We start from the raw sequence: 16,443 nt of genomic DNA on the forward strand, positions 1-16,443 counted from the left end.
GAATAAATTACGAGAAATAATATTATTGTCTGTGATACTTCAACAACACAGTTATTTACTATTTCATTTCCCCACTTTACGCACGAAGTTATAAAAGTATTTTAAAGGTTTTACGAGGTACAGATGCTCCATTTTCTTAATTGACTTGGCAGTTCATTTAATGATTTCCATTACTTACACTAAAGTGCCATTTATACTGGATGTCAACTGATTCGTGACACATGATTTTTTGTGTGTGTTCGAAAAATGTACCTATCGATACACATATATTACGAAAAAAATTAAAGCGTATATGGATATTAGTTATATTTTGTGTACTATTTATTTATCTTATACTAGTAATTGTACTATCTATCATACATATAAGTAAATTATTTAAACTACAGTTTATGTGTCCATATTTTTGATTTCGCCAGGGTCGCATTGAGTGAAGAGGAATTCTATTCAGCCGTACAATCATATTTACCGCCCAACATTACAAGCTCCATCCATAGTCTCTTCGGAGTTTTTTTTTTCATAGAGCAATATATTTTTCAAAATAAATAACGAAACAGGGTTTACTGGATTGTGGCGTTTGGGAAGTATTACTCACTGCCCGGGGCCAAGGGTTGGACACGTTTAGTTTACGGTATCTTTGACTATTAATTGGCATAAGTGAAAGATTTCCACTTCCACTACTAGATTTCTGCTTAGTATAGCCAATAAGAAATAATGCAATGAAACTAGTTTCTAATGGATTTAAATACTATATGCATGGCTCGGCCAGCTAAATGAGATGAAAAGCGACATTTTGTCCATTTACATGCAGTTTTCTTACATGTTTGTTCCATGGACAGTAAAAAATCTTATTTTATCGCAGGTATATTTACATTTAAAAAGATGTGTGATTTCAGTTATTGCTTTTATTGAGTGTTGATAATAATTATTGATTGTGTTGACTTTTAATCCGTTCAAATTAATATAAAATACAATATGTCGTACTTATTCCACTCAGTTAAATAAAATCAGGATCGGTTTCAACCGTTTCAGAGGAATATCGTTAACCGGGGATTGAAAACACCGTTGGACACTGCATTACGATGCCCTTCACCCTAACAATAGGTAGTGGTGCCCGCCAAAGATCAGGATGATCAAGATGTGGAGGCCACGACTAAATAGTAGATGGGGAGGAAATTTCAGTCTGAATAATTGCGGAATTTAGGCGGGACGTCACTGGTTTCTAAGAGCCTATTCCGGAGCCTATTCTCAATCATGACGTTTACGATAAGTAATAGAGAGTATTACATTGTCGGTAAAACAACTTAACAAATAAATAAATAATAAACTACATGACCAATGTTAAACTTAGTTTTGACTTATATAATCATGAGTCATGACTAGGGAATCCAATCCCGAGCCAAAATTCTGATCCCGGGATTTCGGGATTACAATTTGACAACCCCGGGATTGGATTTTTTTTCCATTGTTAATATAAAATTTTTATATTTATAAATAACATTGATAAAATCGGTCAAAAATAAATCTAGTATAATTTATACTATTTAAGACATTTATTGTATACGTTCAATCTTGGAAACACATAAATTTAATGGAGTACCTAAATAATATTGTAATATAAATAATAATGTGAATTTAATATGAGATTGCTGTTTCTGATAGTAAAGACTTAATGGATGGGTTAGCGAGATTTAAAATAGTAAATGGTGGAATTACTTTGTTAATAGTGCGAAGCATTGTTTTTTTTCCAATCTTTCTCATTTTTATTAATTTATGTGAAAAAATAAAATGAATCGGCAATTTACACATGGGTACAAATCAAACTCAGTTCATTTCTAATGTAGTTATTTGTTGTTAAAAGTATTTTTTCGGTTATATTTTCGTTTTTAATTTATTTTCCATAAAAATTGATAAAAAAATCATTCCCGAAAGTTTCGGGATTATGTTTATCAATCCCGGGATTCATAGGTATCGAAAATGGCTCGGGATCCCGGGATTGTAATCTCTAGTCATGACCATGTATCATAGTTTGTTGAAGTTTCAGTAATTTTGCGTTGAGAGGAAAATTTCTGCTAAAAAAGCTCGTAGTAGGTACGTCATATTACTATGACGGATCAGTACAATTTTACACTCATGATTGATATCGCAAAACACGCGAGTCATTTTGTTTGTGATTAGTTAAGTGGCGATCGATTGATTTGTAATAAGGATGTTTTTCGGGTCAGAAAATAACTCAAGTAGTTATCTGATTTTCACACCGAAATGCGAAAAACCATCGCAGAAAATAGTAACTTTACGTAGGCACTCCGTATTAGGTTCGAGATATTCACTTATCAATATTAAAATACGCGAAGGTAAAGGGATTGTGTGGATCACATTAGTGTGAACGAAGTAGATACTTTCCATAGACAATATTCATTCATTCAAACACGTGTAAGTAGGGCTTGTATAAATACTTAAACATACGAAAGAGGTATTAGGGGCGCACACTACATATACGTTCAGTGGTTGTTGATAGACTTTTGCTAACACGTTTTTACAAAATAGATTCGTTTTTAGTTTGGTCATATTTTTTTGTTTATTATAATATGTAATCAGTGTAAATACATATAATTATTGAAAATAATACGCCAAAATATAAAGCAAACCCTATTAAAATAAAATACAATGTGTTGTAAAAAATACATATAGGTACCACCGTTTAAATAATAATTAATGTATTAATAACATCTGTTTTTCGAAATATTTATTATTAATATTATAATTAATTACAGTGACATCTTGTCAATGTGCCTCGAAGGTAATTTTTATTTGAATGCATTGTTATCTTACGTGAGGGTGGGGCTTCGTAATTTGATTAATAGATGTCACTATGAAATCTCAACTTTTGATGTGATCTCCCTTAACTGGGAAATATAAATCAAAATTACGATCAACGACAGAGCAAAATAATGTTGATTTATCGTAAAAGATTATTTGAAGAATATTGATTTCCAGAAAACGTAACGAAAATATGACAAGTACCAGAATTCGCTCCTCGAGTTCACGCAGATTTTTATTAAACTATTAGCAATAAAAATAACAAAAATTAACAACATATAAAAAAAAATGGAGTGATCCTGGTACCAGTTAGTAATTAAGGTAATTTAATACTTTGATTTAAGTAACGCAACTTGGAAAGCGCTTCAGCATAGTGGTCAGTGCACATGGGCGCGAATCCCGATATTTATTTAATTTGTAGCTAATAATTCTAAAATTTTAAAAACATTACATACTATTAATTATTAATGTTTATAATAAATTACAAACGAATAAATATATTGAAATTTAAAATTTTCTTAAAAAAAAAACAATGGGGCCTACCGAATAGAAAAAAAATGTTTCATAGATTTGATCCAGTTGTGGATTCGAGAGCGTGCCACATGGAAAACACGCAAGCTTTTTAGCCTCTTTATTTTCACCATGAGTATTAACTATATTGTAATACAGATATAATTTTAATATGTAATAAGTTTTGAAAAAAACACAGCAAAAAATAACATGAAAATTATGTGGATTTCTCTAAGATTTTCCCTGCACCGCTGATCTAAACTGACATATTTTTGTGATTTGATATATTATAGCCAATTATGTCTTGTAGGGGTAGGCAGGCCGTACGTTGCTTAAAGGCGTTAAATTATAATGGCGGGAAATTAATGAATACTTTCTATATTACAACTTTTGAAAGCAGTGGTGGCTTTCCATTAAGCGGACGATGCGAACGCTTCCTTAGAAAGTACCGCCATCTTAGTTTAAATAAATCACAAGGAGGCCTTCCAACTTGTCAGTGCCTCAGACTTTAGATACCTAAATCCATCGCTGTTTGAGAGTAGGTTTAGTGGCAATGCTCTATTCACCAATAGATGATAATATGTATCTACCTATACAATTTTTTTCAAGATTTTTGTTGCAATTGTCAGTTCAAGATAATAGGTACCTACATAAAATAGGTAGGTATGCATCTAACGATATTGCATACGATTTGAGACTAAAGTGAAAGAGGATGGTATTTTAAATCTGTCTAAGGGTAGCACTTTACCTAGGGACGTCCCTTGGTATATAAGATTGTTGTTCTTTCACCGTTAGTTCCGATTTTACAACATGTTTCTTATGATTAAATAAATTTGTAACTAACTACAAAGGGAATAATTATGTTTTTATATATTGGCAGCATTGAATACAATATTTTAAATGTAATTGTATCACCACCATGAATTGTCATTTTTATTTATTACTTATTAAGGATACGTATGTACGTTTGTGACTTTTCGTAATTGTTCATCGACATCAACATAAAACCTGATTATAGTGGTGAAACATCCAGTTGTGGAACCTCCGATATGAAAAGCCAGTGCCATATGCATTGGACTACGAGAACTAAAAGATATTTTATTGTATAAATAGTTGTTTTAGGTTTGTGATACCTATATATTTGATTTTGTATAACGCTGTCAACAAATTTCAAATTACAAGTGTGACGCTTTCTAAAAATTAACCTGCTATAAAAATCTAATCTGCAGAAATATATTTTATCATTACGTTTTTCCCATTTTTTTTGTAGGTAATAATGCTTTCTCTGCATTGGAAAGGGTTTTTCTTCAACATCCTTGTTTGATACTAATAATAAATAATGTACCAATGGCGGGCAGGTTATAATATAATGAGCCGTGGTTCACGGGTTCGATCCAGTAGCTTCTTTATAACACCACAACATGCCAAGAGGTCCAATGCCAGTAGTGTATATAGTAATAGTAGTAAAACAATTGCAAACACCCAGGCTATGAGAAAATCACATAAATGTATTGTAACGTCACCGGGAATCAAACCCGAAACTCCCGGATGAAAGACCAGCGCCTTAAATATTACACCATAAGAGCCGCAAACAATAACGCAACGAGTTAGGCAGGCTTATGACTAACAAATTACTATTTCTCGTAAACAAAGTATGTTAAACTAATCTCCACTCTATGATGACCCACGCGCTCTACTTATGAGTGAGAATGGTTAAAAAATATTAACTCAAGCCATTGGTGATTTTATCTGAAAGAGACTATAAAATGATATCATTCCCCATATTTCGCCACGGCGGATAGAACTGCCTAAACCGAATATAAATGCGGTGAAATGCAGTAAAACGTGCAATGTGCTCTCAAGTGTATGTCAATACGGATAGAATAGGACGGGACGCTACTGTAATACGACCCGAACACCAACCACCCCTGACCACCCCTGACCGGCCAGACTCAGACGGTAATTTTGAAGTTTTCTGCTCTCCGCCGAACTTACCTATCTCTGTGAGTACTTTACACACGTCGGGCCCAATGTCCTGCAAAATTTATCTATAATAGGCCTATACAACCTTTTTATTTATTATGATTTGATATTGTATAAAGTATGTTCATACGTTCAGCAGCGGCAATTTTCTTTGATGCAAATGACGAAAATTCTTAATTTAAAATTTAAAAAAAATGACGATTCGTTAGAAAATTTAAAAGGGAGTCACCAAATAGTACAAGCCAAAAATTAATAAACCATACTAAAATTAATAAATAAAAGGTATGCAGAATAGATTGTTACATTCCATTTATATAAAATTTATTATTATAATATTATATATAAATATATATAAATATAAATAAGTACAAATATATTTATATTATATTCATAATGGGTAGGTACCTACTAGGTACATAATGTTACGTGTTAGCTTCAACCATGCATTAATATAATTGTATACTTGCAAGTTACATTCTCTCAAAAACATTTGGATACGCAAAATCGCTTTGATGTTTGGCTGAGCTATAAACACAGTGGTAATTGATAATTTTGACGTCTTAAATTTTCAAGGAGGCTTCATCTTTGACCATCATAAATCGGACATTGCCAAATGATGTGATTTATATCTTCATTGTCACTTCCGCATTGACATTTAAGATCATTTGTTATTCGTAAACAAGCTATAAATGCAGAAAGATTGTATTGATTAGGTCTGCAGCGATTAATCGTTGCAGTTATTGGCGTACCAGGCAGTGGCGAAGGGTGGAGGTAGGCTGTTAAGATTCTCTATAAATACTGCACACTAAACTTGGTGAGTCATACGTATTTGTTTTCATTGAAATAAGGCTACAATTTACAGATGGTTTTGGTTAGTTTTTAAAATTCAATTAAACCATATTGTGAAAACCAAGCCATAACAGATAATAGTCAAAAAATATTCGTCTTTCTATAAAATATCTAAAATTATGCAATTACATCATATATAACTTTGAATATTTTATAGATATTATAATATTTTTATCTATTATAGTTTGGTATAGGCAGGGCTAATAAATTTAAAAAAATGAACCAACAATATGTGTAATATGTATTCTTAATCCTACGAAAATAAATAAGTATGAATGAAAGAGTGTGCACAATTTTGTCGTCCAAAATATACCAAAATTATTATGGCTTGGTTTAGATAGGGTTTAATTGATTTTAAAAAAACTAACCAATAACACTTGTAAATAAAATTGTTATCTTAGTTCAATAAAAATAAATACTTATGACTGTGAACTTTAATGTGCACTATTTATGGCGGATCTTAATAGCCTACCTCCACCCTTCGCCACTTGTAGGCACTAGGTACAAAATGTTACGTGTTAGCTTCAATCATGCAGTAACATAATTTTATACTTGCATGTTACATTCTTTCAGAAATATTTGGAGATATATAAAAGTAAGTGAGACGCGATGTTGCCATTTGAAAGTACTATTTGACAGGACGTATTGAAAATCGGTTAACCTCAAAATGAATAGTTCGTTTTTTTACCGGTAGGTTCGTCATTATCGTTCTACTGCGCAGGCGCAGATCTTACTTGCGTATTAAAATTCATAAGCATCCAAACTTGTTTGATTCATGCACGCAACTTGCCAACTTCAGAATAATACAATATTTTTACCCATACAAATAGTACTATAAAATGACAACATCGCGTCTCGCTTACTCTTGAAGAATGAGATTGGAGAGACAGTCAGCAATTTTACGTGTGAACAGTTATTGTCACGATAGTTTAAAATAAGCACTATTGTCGACAGTAAATCCATGCACGTGTACAGGCGCTATTATACTTTAATGTATATTATTGTTATACTATAATACACTAAAGGTTGTCTACATCTGGCGTGAGTAGTGATAGCTGGATCGTTTGGCGCAGTGCTGTATTTCACGGTACGAAGTTACTTTGACGCCTGTTACGGGTTACTACAGCCTACTCTACTGTATGGAACCGAATTGATTCGGACAGACACATTTTTTAAAAAAAAGGCGACGGGGAACTGAACCAATTTTAACATCTTATTATCAAGACCGCAGTAACCCAATGTCAATTTTAGCCTAATCAAAAAACGTCTCAGCGTATCTATTCTTTACACAAGATTACTATCGGAAGCTATCGAGGGTAGTTTTTTATTTATTATTATTTGTTTCTTTATTTAGACGGTACTTCAGTGAAACGGCAAATAAATTTCAACTATAAGTGCGACGAAATTTCGGACTGGCTGGCAATCGGAGAGCGAAAGTCGAGCTGTGAACACGTAAATTTGTTTTGTGATGGCGACGGGAGAATTAATTCTTAAATCGTGTAAAGATGACTAAACAACGTTACCCATTTACTTGAAAAAGAAAACATGTCAATGAATATATTATTATTATTAGTAATAGAATAATAAACATAACATTAAATGGACGCATGTTGACTTTTTACGACTAATTATCTTTTGTTCTGCACGCGTCATTTGCACAATCTTCGCATCGCGTAGTCACGATCGTTTTAGACCGTGCCCCAGCTGAAGTATAGCCTTAAACACCACAACAGGCCATGAAGTCTAATAATAGTGGTAAAACTTTCAGGCTTGAGGAATTTAGATATTAGATCATGTAAGTATATTTTGACCTCACCGGGAATCGTACCCAGAACTCCGGGATGGAAGGCCAGCGCATTACGCACTGCACCACGAGATTTATGTATTGAGGCGGTTAATTGTTATAATAACTGCCAAAAAGTGCTATGTCAGAGATAGACAGTTTATACGGCTAACTTATTGTCTCAATTATAATACCTCAATACATACATATGATAAACTACACTCGATAGCCGCCGATAGCAGCCTTGTGTATGTGGGTTGGTATTATATGGTGTGGAATCAACACTTAATATTAATTTGTTGTATTTTAATTAATAAAAGTGCACCACATATTATTACTTATAAAAATCACCAATTACTTATACAAAATATTTTGTTTATTGTTTGTAAAATACGTACAAATAACTTCACGGTGACTCCACGAAAATCGGGATTTCAATACTGTATCCGTTTCCGGCAAAACAACTGAATCTGAATTGTCATACGGCGAAATACATATTATATATATATCAATGACATACAATTGGAGGGTGATTCAAATAATATATTATATTGAGCAGGTCTCGTTGCATTTTAGTTGTTCTTTTTACAGCTTGAACATGCGTAGAAACTACGTTAAAATATATATAAACATAGGAGTATATAAAAAATAAAGCTCTTGTAAAACTCACGCTAAACTGTGATACGCCGAACATACGTACAATTTACAAGTAACTTAGAAATGTTTACAGTACTGTTTCAGTTTCGTTGACGAATTCTGGGCCACGGCCTATAATATCTCCTTTGGCCCTATAATACATCAAGTCCGGAGTAAGACAGAAATATACGTTAGACAAAAAATTAAAATACTTCATAAATAAGTATCTGAAGTTAAGTCTTGGCTTAAAATTAATTTAATAACATTTAAAATGTTTTGAATTCTTCAGTAGTGAGTAGTGACAGAGGTTACGATCTGAACTGAATAAAAAAAAAAACTTAAAAGAATGTTCGCTAATACAACATTTTATATTTTATTAATTTCTTTGAGATAACTATAAAAGTTGTCTATCAAATTCCACACAGAATTGAAACAACAGAAGAAGCAATAAAAACGATCGTTGTCAAAGAAACGATACGTTTTTTTAAAATACCTCCACCAAAATTATATCGTTAATATTCATTGGGCTATCTCGAGGCTAAAAATAATATACGTGACGCCTCCCCGCAAAAGAATCGTGAACAATTTTAAGTATGACTTTTTGTTATAAAAAATACAATATTATCTGGTCTATGTATGTAGATATATTCGGACAGTAAAATATTATTCATTACATTGACGAAACATAAGTAAATATTACAAATAATATGGAATTGCTAATTCCACAATTCGTTATCGATAATATAGAGTAAGATGATAGCGCATTTTGTGGCCCTTCACCTCCCTGATTGGGTCGAGTGCAACTTCACCAAATCATACCGGATAGCAGACAAGTAAAGATCACCCTGACTCTGTTCCACCTCAGGTCAAGAAGAAGATTGAAGTAGAAAAGAACGGTAAGTTACCGTGTTAAACATATGAGTCTCCACCAGGGAATACAAAATTAGTGGGGATTCGGTCGCCTTTTGGGTGAGGCTGTATCATAATATATTTCTCAATAGTTACTTCTGTATCATATTAATTAATATATATTAAAGATTACCACCTAAATTATGATCTGACCGTTTCAGACCGGCTTCAGAGCATTGATCCATGGTGACTGGTTTTCAAACTTCATGTTATTTTAACACACGTTTTAGAAGGAAATGTTGTTAACTTAAACGCACAATGAAGAAACGAATACACTACATATTGATGTATACGAAATAGATGACATTTTAAATTGTGTGTATGCTATATAGGTATATATTTAAAACAATTTGCATCATTTGCGGCGCAACTGCATATCGTGGTTAATAAATCCTTTAAGGCTAAAGGCTTAAATTTTATTTATATATGTTCCTAATATTGAAGCTTGATTTCATATAAATAAAAAGGATTTCAAGTTATACACATTTATATTTTTTATAAAAATCGATGTTTTTTAAAATAGATATAAAAATATTAAAACTATGAATTGGTCAAAAATCTCTTAGGTGATGCTTAGAAAACTAAATTTTAATAATAAATATGAGGGTGCGGTCCGATTCAACAAATTCACATTTTATTACATTTTTTACAATTGTCAGTTTATTTTTGACTTAAAATAAAAAATATTTTTCTTTTTAATGTTTTCAGATACATATTTATTAATTTTTATTCATTAATACAGTTGAAATTGTAAATTATCAAAAAATGTCTCAAATTGCAAGCTTCGTATTTTTTCGCTAGGTGCCTCTTTAAAAAAGGCTCAGTGAAGACTTCGCCTTAAATCAAAGTTTAATAATCATTTAATATTGATTCTCCGCCATCGCTTTTCATAATGGTCTACAAAGTTTTCAGGTGAAAATTCCCTTATGATTCAAATTTATTAAAAGTATAAATAACATTTCATAAGATTCCATCGGTTCTTCAAGGCATACTCGATTTTCTCTCTCTCTCTCGAAGCGCGTAATTCACTTCTGCTTTAAGACATTTTTACTGGCTCTCGCAAAGAATGGCTTCTAACTTTAACGTCCTAAAGAAAGCGTCAGACTAATTAGCGAGTAGTGCGAGACTAATCAATGCGCTCCCCGGCGACATAGACATTTTCGGTGATGTGCTGTGTATTTTATTATTTCTCTTTTTAGAGGGTAATATTATATTCGCTATGTACTGCTATTTTCTCAATCTTTTCCAATTTAAATGTCACATTACACATCCCATCCTACAACGTTAATTTTTAAATAATTTACTTAAGACTGCCCAACACTTTTATATTATTATAGGTGTTGTTACACATTTTACATTTTGTCAAGATGTTTTGGAGGATGTATAAGAAAATTTCCACACTATGTTTAGTTAAATGAAAGTTCGATTGTGTATGTGTCGACAAATGAACAATTCAGTGCGATTGCCATATCTTGTCACCATTAAACTCTTATTATTATTATGATTATTCTGTTTGCAAAAGAAAAATAAATATACGCCTAAAATCATTAATTTTAAGGAAAAGCAAAAGAAAATTTGAATCTTTGTGTGGGAACTGACTACAATAATATTCATTATACTTAGTGAATTTGGGATATCCAATAAGTTTTCAAATATTCATTTATTTCCTCTTTCTCTTGGCACAAATATTCACATCGTGTTAGATATTTTTCGGATATTTAAAAGTCTTTGCGGTAACTGCCAGAGATTAAATTGTGGAAAGTATAATATATGCATATAATTATTACCTAGTCTTGTATCCGTCTAATACTTTTAATGTAAATTTGTTTTTTTAAATTTGTCCGATCCCAAGAATATCATATTATGGGCCTCCACAGAGTGGAGGTTATATTAACAGATTGTTGTTTTATGAGAAATAGATGTTAGCCACTAATTTAAACTACTAGGCCATGAGGGAGTTCAAACAAAGATTGAAACACGACATGTAAATTTTGTCGCCAAACTCGGGATTCGCACTCAGGACCCACGACATTACAGGCTGACATGTTACTAGATCGACCATTGTGGGCGTAGAAATGTAGAAATATAGAAATACTCTTGGGTTTAATAACTAATAACTAATGGTGGAATGCAAAAATGCCATATGTTTAAATGTGTTACAATTAGGGTTGCAAACGAGCTCGCTAAGGGTGTTGGTGGGTGATATAGATCGAATGAAAATGACACATTCAACTAAAATCAATTTATCATCTTTGGCATTACAATCCATCGCAGGTCTTAATCTCCTACAAAAACTTTTCCATCCTGGACAACGTAGCGCCTACGCTTTAGCTCAGCCATCTTGATTTCGGTCGTTAATGTCCTCTCTTATCCTCAGAGGATGCGTCTCCGCCTTGCCTTAGACATTATATGGCTATTCAGCACACACTCTGCGTGTACTTCCACACGAACCTACAGCTTACTCGTTTATGTCAGTGGCCTCTTTATACGGTAATGATATTTTGGAAATGTTTATCATTGGCTGTAGCATAAAAAATGTGTGTGTGCAAGTCACATATAGGAAAAGTGAAAATTCTTGAAAGTGGGTGGTGAAATGATCAAATGATTGTATGTGATCTGATAAAAATAAGTATTAGTCAATGAAACGAAATTAATTGTATTGAATATATCCCCAATGAATTAATATTCGAAAACAAATGATTCAGAAACAATAATTCACTCGCACTGCTTAGTCTCCAAGTTAGACTATAAATGTGTTAGTACGTGCATGCGATACACAATGCAGGACTCCTGCATCAATGCACGCTGTTGTGTGAATGCAATTGGAAATTGAGCCTTATATAGTTTTGAAAGGTAAACTAAAAATGGAAAACCAATATTTTTATTAGTACCTACTGTCATCGAAATGAGCTGGTAATATCGATCTAGTTTCTGTGATGATTGCCGTAAATCGTAGTAATACAAATGTTGTGTAAATACTATCAGTTTATATTGTATACAAGATACAATCATTGTCGAACTGGTAACTGTAGTGGGGATGCAACGACATTTTCGTTTAATTCCGTGGTGGATAACGGATTCACTTTACGATATTTTCGAATATAGACCACCTCTAAAGATGTTTTATTAAAAAAAAAAACTTATATACTTATCCACCTGTGTATGTTATTAAATGTATTATTATGTTATGCTGAAATACATAGTAACAACACGCACATAACCGAGAGGAGTGAACTCTAAGAACGGAGAGATTCAGACTAATGATGATGTCAAGAATGAATTTAAACTAAGGGATTTTACTAAACATTATCTGTTCAAACGTATTCTTGTAATTATTTTTAGAATATTAATTCAAAAACAAAAACTCATAATATGTACGTTTGTCGTCCGCTCTGAAAGGATTACGTTAAAAGCCATATGCTAAACGATTTAGAAACGTTGTCTCTCGAAATGATTATTATTACTTGGACTTTCTATGACTCCGTGAAGACACGTTTAAATCCATTACAAGAACACGGCAACAATAACACACACTATATCTTAATCTTATTAGCAGTTGACAGTAGTTGATAGCATACGGTTGAAATATACTAAGATTCTACAATTCAATATAAATCAGGTCATTTCGCAATATGGGTTAGCGGAGTATTTAATTAGTCGTCATGTGATACAATGCAGGATTTGTTTAAAATATAATATGTTTTTAACCTTCTCGGATACTTACCTCAAACTTTTTACCGACATTGATCCTTATTAAATTGAATAGATCGTAATCAAAGCCTACTATATTCAGCCCGTGACACGAAATTGTAAATATAGATGGAAGTGCTAGTTATTGCCCTTATTTCGAATGCAATAATGTTGCTTGCACAATAATGAAACTGTTTTTAGAAAATGATAATCATTGTTGCATATTCGAATAGATGGGCATAGAGAACAGTCTAATATTGAAGTTGCGCAGCTTGCGATTTCTTCTACCGCGCACGAATTGCATAGGGTAAGAAAAAAGTTAAAAGACTTATCTACGAGCATTTGCTATTTCCAATTTCTCAACCCAAAGGGTTCCTGTTCCTAACTTATTAAAATACCTACAGGAAACCCAAAAAATAAATAACGGGTAGTACTCAGCCTACTGTGTGTGGTTGTAAGATGGCAAAATTCTCGAGTGTGAAGAAATATGGGATGGGATAAACTTAAACAGAGGAACATTAAGTTATGTTGAAAATTTACGTCTATGTTACAATATACATCAAAACTCATTTAGTGCTAACACCGCGACTGGCGCGTTTGGAGTAATTTGCCATTAGATATAATTAACGTGTTATTTAAATGTGGTAATTATAAGGTAATTAAAAGGTCAGCAGTGATTTTTGATCAGGTTTTGGATACAAATGAAATATCATGCGTTTAATGGCTTGCCATTCATTAAATCATAAACCAGAACTGCAACATTCTAACAATAAAATAAGGAAGCAAGTCAACTATTTTTTTACTTATAAGATTTAAAAAAATGCTCATAATGAAAAAGTGAATTTTTGGATAGTGTCACTTTTCATATTTGTGTGCGAAATGTTTAATAGCTATTCACACTATCAATTGAGTCCTAGCTCTGGATTTAACACGCTTTCAAAAAATAACACGAGAATTTTGTTAATAAACACGATATCTCAATTCGTGATCTACCTCTTCAGAAGCAGATACTCTATAATTACTCCACCTTGTGAGTCAACGGTATTGCTCATCAAATTTTTATAGTAAAATCCAACTAAAGTTTAAATATTGATACGATGAATGATATAAAAAAATACATTCAATATTATTATCATAGTATTATACTACATCATAATATTACAAAATATAAATGACCTGAAACTTTGAGCATGACATGTATTATTAATGTATTTTTGAGACATCTCCGTTTCCAATCGTCACTCAAAAGGGTAGTCGTATAATTTTCAACCCTCCCGCATATGAATATCTTATTACTATATTCCTAATTTAAAAAAAATATTGCTGCATATTTCGACGAGGGAGAAGTAGGAATTCCATATCGAAAGAAATCTGTAGGTACTTGGTATGAAATCCAAATCGAGAGTTTTTTAAACCCCTGAATATCCGTATATGTATCGAATCAAAATAAATGTACCGATACTGATATTGTACCGATATTAGATAGAAATGGTTGAGCATAAAAGATTAAACCAAGGTTTTGAGAAGTAGTTCCTGCGATCATGGCTCCCACATCCGGAAGCGGGCCCCCAGACTAGGATGTTTGGTGGGTGCCCCTACCTATCGCTAAGGTGAAGGGCAGTGTGATTTTTTTACATTAGTGTTACCCAAATGGTATTCCGCGAAACCCCAGGACTCTTTGAGGTAAAATTAATGGTGTTTCGTGTATTCTAAGCAATTTTTGTATTTTTTTAATAAATCCAGTTAATTTATTGAGTTGTCAGCACTCAGCATAAAGTACGTATTGGATAAATAGCCATTTTTTATAGTCAGGAACACACTAAAAATAATTATATAATGAAATTTTACACATGAATTATCATTTAACTATATCAATCTTCATATCACATCAAATTGCATCGCACATCATATAAATGTTATTTATATATGTAGCTGCAGAATAATAGCGATCAGATATCTATTGTTTAATATATCAAATTACTCTGCAGTAATATATTCCCAGCGAATCAATTTCCAGCAAACTCTTAACTAAGTCAGCAAGTTGATTGGCGAAATTAGATACGGTATATTATTACATCATATCACAGCACATTATATCATTACGGTGTATTAGCCGAATGATCATTTTTCATGGTATCATATTTTCTTACGACTGTAATAATGAATAATATTTCATTTCGCTACTCGATTTAAAACGCTGACTCTATAATTAGTCCAATATAATTATGTACCAGAATTTAATGTTAATGTGTTACTTTTTATTGTATAAATAACGAAGAATAACTTATCTAAATGTCACTCGAATCCAAGTACCTAGCTCGTAACTATCTCAGTAGATTATATGTACTATCATTGTATAATATACTATTGTACCGATACGCTGCTAATACATCTCACCCTGCTACATCGTAGACTTCATTATCATCATCGTCAACCCACACATCGAACACTACAGTAGTGACCCAACATATATAATAGCGCCTTTTTTTTACCATTAAAGCAAATTTGTGGTATATGTATATCTCACTTAACTGGCCACGCTGGGCCCACAGGCTGTAGCCCTGTCACCCCCCCCCCCCCTTGTGGGGCAATGCCTGCGATACTCCCTGCACAACTATCATATATTTTGGATAAAATGTCAAATACAGTGAATAATAGTTTAAGTCCTATAATAATACTGTTACGCTTTTCAATCGAAACAATTTTTAAATATTCGTTAAATAAATTTACTCTTTCTTCATTATGCAAGATTTATAATTTGAGAGAGGTGAGCAATAACCATTAAATTTGGAAAAGTCATCTAACTCTAGCAATACTTCGCCAATGAGTATATCAAGACTAATAAACTTAAAACAAATGGGTTTTTTTATGATTTTATCGGAGTCATAAATCTTTCACTTGGCAAGGTTTCGAAATAAATTTTTAAAGTTTACTCACACACTTGAGGATGCATTATGGATTTTCTGAATAAGATATACCTTCCTTAAGATAAACTAATGAAATATTTTTATTTGACGACGAAACTAGCGGTTTTGGCACGAAAATTTTCTTATAGTATACTCTAAACACTTTCAGTGGAAAATAAATAAAAGGTAACTCAAAAGCTCAGTCGTTTTCCAATCTCCTCGTAGGTTGGTCAATCTCTTTGTTATACATGACAATATATACGTCACCTATATAGAATACAACCGTTGTCTATTATCAACGGTGGTAAGAAATATTTTTTTTTATATAAATACATCTTATTATCATAAATTATAACAGTG

This window comes from Rhyacophila brunnea, unplaced genomic scaffold (genome assembly GCF_057557595.1).
Source record: "Rhyacophila brunnea isolate RB1 unplaced genomic scaffold, BYU_Rbru_1.0 scaffold_2, whole genome shotgun sequence".
Taxonomy (NCBI): domain Eukaryota; kingdom Metazoa; phylum Arthropoda; class Insecta; order Trichoptera; family Rhyacophilidae; genus Rhyacophila; species Rhyacophila brunnea.